Source organism: Cavia porcellus, unplaced genomic scaffold (genome assembly GCF_034190915.1).
Source record: "Cavia porcellus strain 051 isolate PalLab524CR breed Dunkin Hartley unplaced genomic scaffold, mCavPor4.1 scaffold_22, whole genome shotgun sequence".
NCBI classification, from domain to species: domain Eukaryota; kingdom Metazoa; phylum Chordata; class Mammalia; order Rodentia; family Caviidae; genus Cavia; species Cavia porcellus.
Genome location: NW_026947505.1, coordinates 16,705,536 through 16,719,622, shown reverse-complemented (window position 1 = coordinate 16,719,622; position 14,087 = coordinate 16,705,536). Strand labels below are relative to the sequence as shown.

At 39.8% G+C, this 14,087-nt stretch overlaps 1 long non-coding RNA gene across 1 annotated transcript in view; it reads right to left on the bottom strand.

Moving 5' to 3' along the window:
• Positions 1-6,493: 6,493 nt before the first annotated feature.
• Positions 6,494-14,087, bottom strand: part of LOC134472237 (uncharacterized) — a 48,391-nt gene continuing 40,797 nt past the window's right edge. The window contains exons 2-3 of the long non-coding RNA XR_010042131.1: positions 11,689-11,860; positions 6,494-8,516 (exon numbers count right to left, since the gene is read on the bottom strand). This is a non-coding gene — a long non-coding RNA (uncharacterized LOC134472237). The remainder of the gene's footprint in view (positions 8,517-11,688; positions 11,861-14,087) is intronic.

Here is a 14,087-nt window from a genome sequence, read left to right as displayed (position 1 = left end):
TAATCCTAATTTCTGGCACTGAGACTCTTTCTTCATTTTCTTCAGATTAATAGAAACACATCTTATCAAGAAGTTTTCTGACTCTGGGAAATTGCCTGGTTTTACAGAAACTCTATTACCAACAATAATTATATATTCTGCATTAGATTAAAAAGCAACTATTTAAAGTTACTAGAAAGTAACCCAAAAAAGGCAGCATTGGAAAGCATTCAGAACTTAGAAGGAGCAACCACAGCAAGGCCCACATTATTCCGCTTTTCCCCAGAGGGCCCTTTCCCAGTCAGGGCACTGAGGTTTATCTCCAGTAAAGAGCCTTAATCTCATTAGCCTGAGTATTTCAGGACGGCTGGAGTAGATGGAAACTGGCATGAGAAATCTCAATGCAGGGAGATCCCCAAGGCTACAAACTATCCTCAAATTCTTGAAATTCACCTGTGCAGGGTGAGAGCCTAAGACACTCAGAAGGAAAAGGAGCCCTGGACAGTTGAAAAACCTGTGCATGGTTTTCAGAGAGACTGAGCTCACAGCCCAGACTGTCCAAATCAGGTGTTGCTAACTGTCTCAGACTTCCATTAAACTTCCACAAAGGCTCAGTCTTGGAAGTAAAGATTTCTCCTCCAACTCCTTAACCATTATGCTAAGTAGAAGACAGCTACAAAACACTAGATACTACATGATCCCATTGATATAAATGGCTAGAGAAAGATTCATAGAGAAAGAAAATAAATCAATAAGGACATGGGTAGATGTGATCACTACCTGCTAACAGGCATTTTTGGAATGATACTAAAACTGGGTAATGAATTTAAAAATCTAGTACATACAACAGAATCTTATTCCTTCTCTTAAAAAAGAATAAAATTCTAATACATATGCCACATCACACACTTTACACTATGTCAAGTAAGCCAGGCACAAAGGACAAATTCTATATGATTCCACTGAAGTAAGGTAGCTACCCTAATCAAATGCAGAATTAGGAAGGATGGAAGTGGTTATCAGGGCCATAAGGGAGGTACAGTTTGGCAAGCTACAAAAGAGTTGCAGAGATGAAAAGAGGTGATGGTTGCCCAACAACATAAATGGACTTCATGCTCCAAAGTGCACACTGTACCATAACTAAGATGGCAAGTTTCAGCCCGTGTTTATTTTATCACAGTTTATAAAAACTAGATTGTGGCTATGGACGTGCAAGTCTATAAATTTGCCAAAAATTGTGAAATTGTCTACTTATAATGGGTAAATGTTAAGGTATAAAAATATTAAGTTATCTAAAAACCCTGAGGAAAAAGAACTTCACCCGAGATGGAGAGAATCATACTCAAAGGACAAAACTAGAAGAGACTCTATCTAGTAGAAAACAAAATTTCTCAAATTCAAGGTGGTCCTCTAGGATAACCACTATCCTTTAGCACAAAGTTTAGCACTCTTCAGAGGAAGATAACAGAATTTAGATGATCTATAATGCATGATTAGTGAGAAAGACAAGAATATGGGAGAATTCTAATTGATGTGTGCAATTTAGGAAAAATTTAAGAAAGAAAAGAAAAATTAAATGAAAATACTAGAATTGGAAAATAGCATACATAAAATAAAGTCATTTTATGGCCTAGAAAGAATACTGGCCATCACAAAAAATAGGATTAGTAAATTCAAAGAAAAACAGACAAAAGTCATCCTAACTGAAAAAAAGAAAAAGATCTCAAAAATAAATTGAATCTGAACTAGCTATGAAATTGAACAATGTCAAACTTCTAAAATACATGTATGTGCAGTCACAAAAGGAAGTCAGAGAAAAAACAGTGCAGAAGAGTTTATTTAATATTTGAAGAAATACAGGCCCCAATTTTTCAATGTTTGATCAAAATAAGAAATTCAAAGAGCTGAGAAGTTTAGTGAATCCCAAGCAGAATTAAAAACGCAGTAACCCCTGATGACACTGTAGGCAAACTTTCAAAAAAGTGCAGAGGAATAGCCTAAAAGCAGCCAGATTGAACAGACTCCTGTTTTGAATGGATGTAGAATAATAACGATGGCTTCACATCAGAAAGAGTGGAATACAGACGACAACAGAAAAGAAGCTTTAAAAAGATGGGGGACAAGAATCTCAGAGAAGCATCCCATACCTAACAGTAACAACTTTCCAAACTGTGGGTGAAGGAAACATTCCGATAAGAAGCTAATGAAGCACACCGTTAGCAGATCTCCACAGTAAGAAGTGGTAAAGGAGGTGCTCCAGGCTGGAGAGAACCAGCGTACACACCATCAGGTCTACAGTTAGCGGAGGAGGGCAGTGGAAACGGAGGCCATCCGAATAGGGGATCTTTGTTGATCCCACTACATCCTTTAAATGCCAGTTGGCTAACTCAAAAGTGATAGTAATTTTTTGTGGGTTTATTGTATACTTAGAGCAAAAATATGAAAATACTATAAATATTAGGAGAAGGTATTGGTGGAATTTTTATACTACAAGGTAAATACCTTGCATGAAAAGTAACATAAAATTAATTCAAGGTGGAATGTAATTGTCAAAGATGGCTATTGGTATGCCCAGAAGCATCTTTATGGTCTGTGCAGGTTTAGAAGATATCTGAAATTAATTATGAAAATAAAAATTAAAACTGAATTTTTTAGTCTAATTAGAACAATGTGTTTGAGTAGGGAAGCTTTTTTGTTTTTTCCTTCAATAGTGGAGATTGAAGCCAGGGAGTACTGAGTTACCTCCCTGCCTCCCACCCTTTCTGTTTATTTTATTTTGAGACAGAGTCTCACTAACTTTTCCAGGCTGGCCTTGAACTTGTAAACCTCTGGCCTCAGCACCCCCTCCCCTAGTAGACGAAATTATACACATGCTCCTCCACTCCCAGCAAGAGTATTTTATTTAAATCATAACACATCTATGGGTTCTTTAAAATTTAAAAAGCTAACTACAAAGGACATGTTTGGAACAAGAATGTAACTACAACATTCTTTGTCTCATGAGCTGAGCAATCTGAACTGGTGAACTAATGAGTAATGGATTTGCGGTTATAAATCACAATTGAGTCTCTGTTAAGATACTCTGGTTCCAGAGCTGAAAGTGAGTATTTCTTCTTCTTTTAGGAATACTTCTGGGGGAAAAATTGGCAACAGTGTGATTACATGAAAATGTGATATTCTGCACTTTTGATTCTCTGATGAATGAGATATTCTACTGAGAAAGTGAAAAAGTGAAATTTGGAAACATGAACAAAACCCTGGGAATATAAATTAACACATAACTGGACTCAGATAACTCTATTCTCCACAGTCTTGGAAGACCTCTTCCAAGAAAATGGAATTTCTCAGCTTTGACAGAAAGCCGCTTTCAACCACAACATTTTTTTAAAATTATCTTTTGGATAGAAATAACTGCATTTTGGGGAAAAGCAATAGAACGTATATCTGGTTATCTTAAAAAAAACAATGGAAAGATTAAGAGATTCTAGGGGAAACAAGAAAGAATCAAGGAATTTCAACATAGATCACAAAGCAGCAGCAGCTCAAGTCATACGCTATCACCATTATTAAACCAAGATGAATGGATGGATTCCAACTCCAGATTCTTGAGTCATTTTTTTAGATGGAAATTTTCAGAGAGTACCTATCTGGCTGAACTAGGTCACATGTGATTGCCTAGCTGTGAAAGAGGAAGAAACCAACTTCCCCAGCCTCTATTAAAGAAGGTGCCATCCACCTAAACTGCACAGAGTTGGAAGTTTCCAAAATGGAGAATGGGGGATATTAGTGACTTTTCTAACATTGTGAGATAATACCTGAATACTTTTCAGGTATTATCACCTTACTAGAAGAGAAGGTCTTTTTTGGCTCCTACTTTCAGAGGTCCTAGTCCCTAGCCACTGTATTCCCTTCTTGCGCAAATCTCTAATGACCTAACTTCCTCCCGTGAGACCCCACCTCCTCGAGGTTCTGCTGCCTCCCTATACTGCCACACACTGGGAACCACACCTTTCAACACTTTTAAAGGACACTCAATTCAATTGTAGCATGGGATACGAACCAGAGTGAATAATAAGTAACAAGCAAAATCAAGCAAAATAACTGTAAAAATCATGTTTCCACCACAGTCTACCATGTTTGTCCATAAATCATTTTCTCATCTGATAATATTAGTCCATGGATATCATGGTTCATATCCGGATGTCCCCTCAAAACCTCATGTGATTATGGGGACAGCCTTCTATAATTTGTGATTGATTCATGGTCCAATGCTGGGATTATGGGTGTGAGTGCTACACCCACCCTAGGGCAGGTAGCCTACATATAATATAAAGGACAGAAAGTCTTCTCTCTGGACTTCTCCCTTTTTGCTCTTGTTTAATTTGCTGTCTTCCAACCCCATGAACTGTTCCCCTCTGCCATGAGCCACCTTGCCTTGGACCCAGCAGATTACGGATAAAACTTCCACAAACTGTGAACTAAATAAAAGTTTCCTTTCTCAAATTTGGACATCAGGTATCTTGTCTCTGTGATGAGAGAAAAGTAACCAACACAACTGATGAGTTTGTAGCTAACGTGCTAATTAGGGGTGGGATCTGGCTGGAAGAGGTGAATCACCGGGGGCACGACGATGGCCGGTTATCCCTGATAGAATTGGGAGCACTGACTCTAACCTAAATTAAATCATTATTGCATCCTGGCTCTTAAATCAGGTTTTCTAGTTGTACATTTTCCTATATCTGAAGCATGTGGCCTAAACACAAATATAATCACAAATAGTGCATCTTATAAAGTATGGGAAAGAGAAGAAATGTTAGTCAAAATATTCATTTATCTTTATAGAGTAGACAACCAAATACAGTAGAAGCTACAGTTCTCATTCCCACCAATAATTGGTGATATTGATGCTAATTTTTACTTTCATCTCTGTGCATTTTATGTTCCCTGTGTTTCACCTAGCACAGATTGCTAGAGTTTTTTGCTTTGTGGTGTTGTGCAAAGCTTATTAATAGAAGTAGCTGAGCCCCTGGTGGCATTGGCTAAGGCCAAGGCCTCTTTCTCAATTCTACAACTCAGTAATCACCTTTGCCCTGCTGGCTCTTGGTTCTGAGATTGAAGGGGCTAAATGTCACCGTGGCACCCAATGCACTAATATCAGTGTTATATCTAAGTTTGAAACATTCCTACCTTGAAGTTAAAATTTTAAAAAAGTGAACCAGCTAAACCTAGTATGCCAGAAGGTTATGGTCTGAGTCTGAAAGTTTCCCCAAGGTCTAATTTGTTTGAAAGGTGACTGGGCCACCGAGCTGCTATTCTCATCATTGGCTTCCTCCACCAATGAGTTCACAGCTGATGTGCTGTAGGAGGTGAGTCAGGTTGGAAGAAGCAGGTTGCTGAGGACGTGACCTGGAAGGGTGCAGCTCCCTCCACAGCTCCTCCTTGCCCTGTCTACTTCTTGGCTTCCATGGGATGCACAGCCGTGCTCTACTCGGCCCCTTGCACTCTGCCCTATCTGCCTTGGCACCAGCTAACCACATCCTGAATCTCCTTTTCAAAAATGTGGGTGTTGGGTATTTTGTCCTAGTGACAGGGAAAGTGGTTAAAACCCAGGAAGAGAAATAAAAAATAATACAGTAAAAGAAAAGAAATGAAAATGCAAGCAGACTTTAGGAATAATCTCCCTTCAGTCCTTACTCTGGTATAATCTGAGACACCCCTAATATCAGTCATCTCTTTGGAAATCTCTTTGGGTCAGACTATTTCAGCCTCACATGACTCTGATGACAATCATGAGGACATGGCTTATTTTTGTTTCTATAGTTCAGTGCAGCTCCCTAGTCTTCTACTTTAGCCCCTTCCTTCCATGCTGATATCAGGTGGTCTGTTTCAGCTGTGTGATTTCCAACTACAATCCATCATCTCCAAAAATAGTCATTCCTGGAAAGGGTATTTTCTCAAGTGGTGTATCTCTGAATGTCTTGGTGAAAACAGTGGATTTGGAGGCAGCGTGAGGCTTGTGTTTAGGATGTAGTTGGAGCAGATGCTCATGAAATCACTCTGTTTCTCATTCATTCTTTTACTCTATGTTACATTTTTTTTTTAATCTGGCCCCTATTATGCACACTAGGATTGACAACACACTGGAGTTAACTACCAAACAAACCTCAGAAACAGCAAAGCTGTTCCAGATTTCTCTGAATACAAAATATCTAATAAATGACCCAAATCAGAGGAAATCACCCAGCTATGTGGTTATATTCCTCCTTCTCGGTCACAGACATTGCCTGACACACTCCAGGGATCTTCTTGTTTTCCAAGTCATTAGCAAAGAATGCCTTGCTATTCATATGATTGTCAGCCTTCTTACCCAGGCTCTGGGTCAGGTTGGGATTTATTTCTTTTATTCCTCTAAGCAAAGCGAGCAAAAAAACAGGTGGGGAAGTTGGAGAACAGGTCTCATCTTTCAAGATAACTTTTTCAGACAGAGAAGAAAGAAAGAAAAGAACTTATCCAGAAAGTTAAATGACTTTCTGTTTATTTACAAAACCAATACATATGACACTTTTGCATAGCCAATGGTGTGAACCATTCCAATCTCTTAAATAGTAATGCATTTTTGAGCCCTTTGTGTATCAGAGGCACAATACCAGTAACATACACATGTTTTATCAATTCTACCAAAACCTTGTGTTGGGTGCTGTAAATACTCCCATTCACAGTTGAAGCAATTGAAGCTTAGAAAGGTTTACAAATTTATCCAGTTCTATGCCACCAAATGTAAATAATGGCACCTAACAGTTTCAGCTGTCTGCTAAGCTATACTGTCTTATTTTTAGACTAAAATGGGGACTGACAGGCCTAAACTCTGTGGGAAAGTACAGTGGATTTTTGTGGGGTTTTTTGTACCTAGTAATATTCATCTCATCCTGTCCATTTTTGCTGAAAATATTTTATTGACCTGGAATGTAGGTATGGTCTTACAGAATAAGACCTGGTTTTCTGGAGGGAAATTCTGTCATTAGAACTCTTATCTGTGTCACAAATTTTTGTCCTTTGGCAATTCATTGTCAGCACACCCTGATAATGACAACGCAAAAGCAAGCCAGGATGGTTATGATTACATTTTAAAGGATTTTTCTTTAACCTTCGGTTCACTTTCCTAATAGCACTGACCACTTCATCAAAAGCCAGAGCTTCTAAATGTCTGCAGTCCTCTTGACAATCACTCAGCAGCTTCACAAAACTCATCCACTGTCCTTGCAGGAGAGCCTCATCACAACCTGTTTCAAGACAGAACCATTTCTCCTTTGACATTCACTACTAGTACCAGAGGGGTTTACACATTGTTATGGTTGAAACATCATGACAACTTCAGAAGTTTAGAAGTTTAACTGAGAGATTTAGCAGGGAGCCAAGGTTCCTACTTTGTAAATATTCTGGTCCTATGCAAGAGAAGGGCAAGGAGAATTTGTGAGTGCTACACTTGCTCTGCAGAAATATAAGCGAGGAAAAGAGGCTTGCCCTTCTTTTTTCTCTGGCTACTTTTTCTGGCTGCCTTGGAACCAGCTGAGTATGGACTGAAACCTCCACAAACAGTAAGCTAAATAAACCTTTCTTTCCTTCATTTTGGTTGTTGGGTATTTTATCCCAGCAATAAGGGAAAGTAACTAAGACACTCATTTTAAGGCAAGCATACATTTTAAGGGAATAATTTGTGTAATGGAAAACTCGTAATGGAAATAGTTGAAGTTCAACAATGTTCTCAATTCACTAGTGCTTTATAGAAAACAGATCAGATGGGACCTCTGAGTCTCAATTTTGACCAAGTGGTAGCTCCAGAACATCTGTAAATTGCAGTGTCATAGCAGAGGCACTCAAAAAACGAGGACAACAACCTCTCCCCAAATCAGCATGAGAACATCACAGAGCCTTAGAAAGTGAACACACTGGGAGAGCTGTCTCAGCGTTTCTGAGGACAGGTCTTCCTTTGTTGTTCAATGTGAGTCCTTGCCTTACAGGTAAGCCTGGGTCAAGCACAACAGGATGGGAAGTTGAGAGCATGACAAAAAGCTGGGCATCAGGTCCTGTGGCATTGACAAAGAAGCCAGCAGTCCTCTGTGCTACCTAGAGTACCATGACAAAGGACAGGTTTTTGAGTAAGCAGGAATGATACAGTACTTGGATCCCCTTCTGAAGACTGGGGGGAGAAGCACAGCTGACAGACAGCCCTTTGCATGCACAGGGTGGGAATCTCCAGCCACACTTCCCTGGGGTGGTCCCAGCTGAGGCAGGTGTGTGGCTGGGCACCAGTGCCAACGTGTTCCTGCACAATGCCAGACTCTCCTGAGGGCCAACCTTTGTTCAGGGGCTCTTCATCCACTGGGCCAAATGTTTTTGAAAGTCACATCAATTCCTCTTATTTAATCCTCCCTTCTCGCTCTTTCCAAGTGGCAGACCCACAATGTGGCCTGAAGCAGAACTGACTCAGAGACAGAACAGGAGCCATTTATGAGATTTCAAACATGTAATGTCAGCACCTTGAAAAAATAAAAAAGAGAGATGGAATAAATTTTAATTATATCAATATATTCTTGATGATCTATTCCACTTATTCTGAATGATTATTTCAATATTCAGAATAGAAAACATTTGGAAAGTCCTTAGGAGGTCTTTTGTATTCTTAGTTGTGTGAGATTCTATTTCTCGTTTTGTTCTTTGGCACTGAGCTTTAGAAACCCAGCATGTAATTTGTAAGTCTTGGTTTGACCTGACCACATTGCAAGTGTTGATAGCCCCACGCATCCCTGACTTCCCAGAGCTCTCGGTTACAGGCGTGATCCTCCAACACTTTTCACAAACCTGCTTGGCCCCTTGTCAGAACATGAGAACTGACACTTTGACTTGTTGTCTTTGGTCCAAACACTGCGATTAGGTGCAGATTTTCTTTTAAAAAAAATTGTATCACTCTCCTGTTCAGAATACATTGGTGGCTGCATCTCATTTAAGAGGCCGTCTGCCCGTGATTTTCTGCAGGCTCCATCACACTGCTGTCATCTATAGTCAGCTTTTAGAGCACTGCTACAGGTACACCCTCCAGCCCAGACTGTCTCCTCCCAGGCCCTCAAAGCAACCTCCTCTTACACCACCTCCCAATCACTCAGGCTACTCTTGTTTTCTAAGATGCCATTTCTTCCCTGGACCTATTTGAAATTAATGTTAAAAGCACTATTGGTATCATCTATGTGTACATCTGTTTAAAATTATATCTGGATACCACTGGCATATGTATTCAATACATATGATTTTCAGAATGCAAACTATTTACCTCCAATATTTATTAGTCAGTATGTATTTACTCAGGGTATGCTTTCTCAATGGATAGTAAACACTGAAGTAAACACAAAATAGTAGAAACTGTTGTTCCTGTTTTCCGAAGTCAGTTTTATGTATCAGCTTGACAAGTCATGGTGCTCATCTATTAGGTCAAACACCAGTCTAGTTGTCTCTGTGAAGGTATTCTTTAGATGTCATTAGCATTTATATTACTTTGTGTAAGGCAAATGACCCTGCATAACGTGGGTGACCCTCATCCAATCAACTGAAGGACCAAAGAACAAAGACTTTCCAGAACAAGAGAAATTCTACTCCAAGACCAAGCATAGAAGTGCTGTCTGAGTCTCCAGGATCTTGACTCATCTGCAGATTTCAGTCTCAAGACTGCAACACAAACTCTCAGCTGAATTTCCAGCCACCCAACCTGCCTGACAAATTTTGGTCTTGCTGGTCTCAACAATCCCATGAGTCAATTCTTTGAAACAAATCTCTGTCCTCCTGGTTCTGCTTCCTTCAAGAACCCTAATTCTCAAGAATTTTTCTTTCAGTTATGGAAATGCAATTGGAAAAGTTGGAAAGTTCAAAACAGTACAAGGCAGCAATACATTACTGTGATAAATCATTAAATTGTAACTGTCAAATTCATAATGCACACCCCACATCTCTTTCACAAGAAAGAGATCAGAATGGAAGCACTTTGGTGTTTAAACGTGAAACTATTTAGAATTATAAAACTGATTTGTTAAACCCTCAAATCCACCTCTTAAAAAAGCATATTCCATATTTTATCTGCCTCAGCTTCAGATAAAATATGTTTCTGCTGAGATAGAAGATAGAGAAAGCATGACCTAGTTAAATTTAGGCAAAACTAATCTTGCAAGTTGATCAAAAACTGTGTGGCAAAAATTCCCTTGTTAAAGTGTCTGGAGGATATCTTAGTAAGAATTGAAAAAAAAACCCCAACCTAAATTAGGACACAAACTGTGATTTTCCAATACTATACAAAGAAAGGCTGCGTCATTTGCTTCATTAGAGAGGCAATTTTACTGTAACCTGACGTTTTTAAAAGGCTAACTTGTTTCATATTCCCATTTTTCACCCTTTTAACACACCCACACCTGATTCTGCAAAACATTTTTAAATCTGGCAAACTCAGCTTTTCCATCCTATATATCATAGCTCACGAAATTGAGGCCTGTGTTTTCTCAATCATAAACAATTGATGGGATTCACACACCAGAAGACTATATTAAGAATAGAGCAAGCAGTTTTACATAAAAAGTGTAATGTCTAAACAAAGAACAGTTATCCAACACACAAAGAACTCTTAAAATTCGCAATCAAAAAATAACATTAAAAAATGGCCAAGTATACAAAGACATCACCCAAAGATGATAGAGATGATAAGTTAGCAAGTGAAAGAAGCACACAGTCATAAGTCATTAAAGAATTACAAACTGAACCACATCCATCCAACAGCAGAATCCAAACCCTGGCAACACTGCACACAGGTAAGAGTGTGGAGCAGAAGGGACTTTCATTCATTTCCGGTGGAGATGCGGAATGGTACAGCCACTTTGGAAGACAGTTCAGCAATTTCTTCCAAATGAAACAACATCGTAGCATTTAATTCAGCAATTCCACTCCTTGGTATTTACCCAGATAAACTGAAAGCATATGTCTGAACAAAAAAATATGTACACATGGATCCTTCGTAATTGTCAAAGCTTGGAAGAAACCAAGATATCCTCCAGGAACTGAGTGGATAAAGAAATACCCAGACAATGGAAAATTATTCAACTCTTTAGAAAAAAGCTACCAAATCATGAAAGGACATGGAGGCAATTTAAATTCATATTACTAAGTGAAAGAAGCCAATCTGAAAAGTCTATGTGCTGTACAAATATAACAATAAGATATGCTTGAAAACACAAAGCTATGGAGACAGTAAAAAGATCAGTCGTTGCCAGGGCTTAGGAAGGAGAGATGGGTGAGTTAGTAGAGCACAGAGCAATCTGAGGGCAGTAAAAGACCTCTCTACAGTGCTGCCATGATGCACACACTTGGCCAAACCCATAGAATGAGCAGACCAAGAGTGAACCCTAACATACACTCTAAGTGTGGGTGTTACTGATGTGTCAGTGCAGGCTCATTGTGTGTAACAAATGAACCACCATGGTCACTGTGTTTAAGGGGAAGGCAGTATGTCTACAGAGTAGACGATGAATGGGACTCTGTATATTTTTGCTCCTTTTTTCTGTGAATCTAAAACTGCTTTAAAATAAAGTTTATTGATAGTTTGTCTCTCTTTTGACTGAAAATAAGCAAGGTTGTCAAATTCCCAAGCCCTACACACCCTAAACACCCATGCCTTACCTTGGGCACTTTCAGGAAGCCTGACATTTTCAAATCCACTCTCAGTTCTAACAATCATGAATATTTCCTCAGTCTTCTTCTCCTCAGTGCCAAACACATTTTTTGCTCAAGGAAGAGTGGAGGACAACCAATTTAACGATGAAGCAAAAATACATATAGATGAGTGAAATTCCTATAAAATAAGAAGCATATTATTTGAAATCCCAAAGACCCATGGGGGAGGAGAGTTATCGATGGAGGGCACACTCTGGGCATCTTATCTAACCCGAGTTGTCACCACCGACTCTCCCCACCCAGAATCTCAGATCCAACAAAGTCACCAGATGTGCCATTTCTGAAAACATCCTGAATGAGTGGCAGGCCAGGTACCGCCCATCAAGATGACCCATATCCATGAACTTTAGACTTTGTGACAATCACCAGTGACAGAGAATAAATTCCTGCATGAGCTGAGTTTAGATTTTAGTGAGTTATAGGCTGCAGGTCATCTCTCCCTACTTCAATCCCGTGAGGCATCACCCTGTAAGTTACCACCTCACTAGTCCTCAGAAGTGTAAGCAGGATATCGCTAACCATTGCCTGTAATTCTCTGTTAGCAGATTGACCCTATGTGCCAGTAGCTTGGGGCAAGCCAAGGTAACAGAAATTTAATATTCTCCCTTTCACTCCCAAGAGCATCCTATCTTGGGTGATAAATAATGTGATTCTGTCTTTGAAAGAGACTGATGCACCATTCTAACCAACTTTCAACTGAATGCAGTTAGAAGAAGCTACTAGAACTAAAGCCACTGTGTTAGTAAAGGTTCCCCCAGAGAAACTGAACCAGTAGAATGTGCATTCACATAGGGAGAGATTTGTTTTCAGGAACTGGCTTGTGTGATTACAGATACATGCAAGTCCAAAACCTCCAGAGGAGGCTGGAGTCCTAGGAAAAATCCATGGCGTAGTTCAAGTCCGAGACCTTCAGACAGAGTTCCATCTTGCCTGAAAGATGTCACCTTTTTGTCTACTCAGGTATTCCAACTGATTAGGTGACATTCATCCATCTTACAGAGAACAGCTTTACTCAAATCCACCAATTTAAACCAAAATTTCATCCAAAAATGTCTTCCCAGAAACAATCGGAATAATGTTTAACCAAATATTTGGGCACCATGGCCCAGGCAAGTTGACACATAAAATTGACTGCTGTAGTTGGTTCCTAGCAATCTCATCTCTTTCTTTTTTCTGAAGTTCTCTCATCTCAGTGCTGTCATGAAAATTGCCTTGAGTTCAATGCCTTCCTGAAGGGGCTGATGATACCTCCGTTTCTATGGAAACAACATGGAGAATATATTGGAGCTACAGGGCAACATTCATTCACAGAATGGTGTGTTGGGAATACAGGTAGTTTTGCATTGCAGGGATTAGTAGGCTTTGTTTTCCTAGGAATCTATATGGTAGTCCCCTTCTGGTGTATCCTGAGCTTTGAAAGTAAATATCACTTGGTCACAAGCTTTTTTTTTCACCAGAACATCCCTAAAAGAAGCTTCTGGGTTTTATAAATAAAGCTATTGATACAAGGCAGGAGGTGACCTTGAAGTAGAGTGACCTTTTCTCATTCAGAACCAGAAGACTTTTAGAGCCAAAGGAGTCTTAAAAGAATTAAGAGGTGTCCATTGATCACCTACCTTCACAAAGGGAATGAAAAACAGAATTGCCCTGAGCTTGTCTGCCAGGTCTGTGTCTCAAACATAAATATTGGTGTATGTTGAGCTTTAAGTTTGACGACCATGCTGGGCCTTTAGTACCTAAGTCATCTGACTCTGAGTGCCTAGTCTGTAAGAATCAGGTGCAGACAGCTGGCCCCTCTCATGGAAAGGAGCAGAGGCCTCTTCCCTGTGTGACCATTAAACTTGTCAACCTGATTGGCTTGGGAGTCACCTAGGGCAGTGGCGGCAAACCTATACCACATGTGTTATTTGACTTTCTTTTAAGACAAAAAATGCTAATGAATGAATTACTTTTCCTAAACTAAAGCTTCAGTATTTGGGTTTAATTGCAGTGCTGATATTTCACGATAAACGAGTGGGTTTGGGGTTGTTGTAAGAGGTGTGGCACCACTGCCCTAGAGGATTAGCAAATCACACTTCTGGATGCCTTTGGGAGGGTCACTGCTTCCGTCAGTGCTCACCAGAGAAACACATTTAATGGAAGATACATAAATATATAAGGATTTACAATGGTTGCCAGCAGAAACAAGGGTGCAAGAGTGCAAAAGGTCTATCTGCACACTGAGCCAAAGCACCCAACAAGGGTCCAACCCTGGAGCCCACTGCAGCATTCTGTGTGAGCCCAAATCAGAAAGCCTAACGGTCTGTGCTGGAGGCCAGGAGATGCTGTGCAAGGTGAAGATGAAG